A 1,759-nucleotide genomic window follows, 5' to 3' on the forward strand; every position below is an offset into this window, starting at 1 on the left:
ATGAGAAATTATAGTTAGCATGTCAGAAACAAAATGTGAAGCTCATATCTTGTCTAGGATTCCAAAAGCCATACGTTACACTGTGGAACATGTTTTTGTCTCAACCACCAAAGTACCGCTTTTTTCTTAATTCAGGGTTGCTGAAGCCATTGCTGTTTCCAGAAGTATCATAGCAGTCTAGGTTTTGAGATATTGACTGTTGAATATGCAAAATTTTACTATCTCATACAACTTGCATGCAAGTTTTCCAGCTTGTATGGCAATTTATTTGCCTAATTTATTACAGAACTCAAATTTTATGTTGTTCCATCCTTCGCATGACAATTTATTGAGGAACTTCGTACAAAAATAGTTTCATACTCCTAAAAGCAACATAAGAAATCATAAGAAAAAGGTAAATTTTTGGAGTTTTGAAAAACTGCTAAAGTTTTGTACGTATGGGTCTCGATTTCTGAAAGTTTTAAGGATTCCTCCTTTACGAATTAAGTAAATTTTTCGAATTTAATTTAAGTTAAAATTTTACAACAGATTTAGAAGAAAGATGTTTAAGAAACTTTAGAAGTTCTTCCAAAACTTTTTTGTATCTGTAACTCGTGAAATTATTGAGTTATTTATTGAGCAATTCCAAGAAAAAAAAATACTGAGGTGTTCCTGGAGTAGCTTTTTAACCAACCACACGGGAAAAAAACTGATCCTATTATCATGATTTACGAATCATGAAAATTATAAATTGCTCTTGGGACGAAATCATGATTCAGACTCATGATTTTTGAAGCTGAGCTACCACTATCATGATTCAGAGCAACCATTTTCATGAACTCCAAATCATGACCATGAAAAGCGTTACGCACACGGTGCACCTGTCAAAACGTGTTTAGCAAAGCTTGTGCAAAGCATAGTTGGCTGCGCATTTTTTTTAAAAAAAAGTTCACTTTTATTGCCGGTTTCCTGCGCCGCTGTTGCTCTACTGTCGTTCCTGCTCTACTATTCCGTTCCTGCTCCGTTGATATCGAGCTATTCCGGCTCTGCAGAACTACCGGTAAGTGAAAAAAACGCATGCAATTCAATACAAATGCTGACAATTTTCCACCGTCTTCTCTGTTTAGCCGTTTCATTCTGTTCCTTTCCTGCCGTGGCTGTTGCCCGTTCCGGCTCCTGTGTACCCGTTCCGGCTCTGCATTGAGGGAAAATTCTTCCGGCTCCGCTCTACTAACTACCGGTAAGTGATACAAAATTAATCCATTTTTGCGCCTGTAATCGAAATCCATTTTGACCATTTTCCACCGTCTTCTCTTTTTAGCCGTTTTATTGTCCCAGTGCCACTGTCGCCATTCCCGCCGCGGCTGTTGCCGTCCAATAGGTGCATCCGTTCCGGCTCCGCATTGAGTGACCAGCTCCGCCCTACCAACTACCGGTAAGTGATACAAAATTAATGTATTTTTGCTCCTCTAATCGAAATCAAATATTGACCATTTTTCACCGTCTTCTCTTCCGTAATAGGCTCCCGATTTTGTTGCCGTTCCGGACGTTTCGTTTTCAGCCTTGGCTGGTTCCGCCCAGTAGGTGTTCTCGTTCCGACTTCCCCCACGACTACCGGTAAGTGTTACAAAATGAATCTATTTTTGCATCTGCAATGGAAATCAAATGCTGACCACTTTCCACCGCCTTCTAATTCGTAATTAGCTTCCATTTCCATTGCTGTTTTGGGTGCCCCATTCCCACTCCTACTATCCTGTCCATAATCATATAGTCGACGTAA

General features: G+C 39.7%; 1 long non-coding RNA gene across 1 annotated transcript; it reads left to right on the top strand.

Annotated features, from left to right (window-relative positions):
- Positions 1 to 700: 700 nt before the first annotated feature.
- LOC110679301 lies at positions 701 to 1,414 on the top strand. Its single transcript, XR_002502373.1, has 3 exons — positions 701 to 1,039; positions 1,107 to 1,219; positions 1,301 to 1,414. It is a non-coding gene; the product is annotated as an uncharacterized LOC110679301 (long non-coding RNA).
- Positions 1,415 to 1,759: the final 345 nt, after the last annotated feature.

This window comes from Aedes aegypti, chromosome 3, assembly GCF_002204515.2.
Source record: "Aedes aegypti strain LVP_AGWG chromosome 3, AaegL5.0 Primary Assembly, whole genome shotgun sequence".
Classification (NCBI taxonomy): domain Eukaryota; kingdom Metazoa; phylum Arthropoda; class Insecta; order Diptera; family Culicidae; genus Aedes; species Aedes aegypti.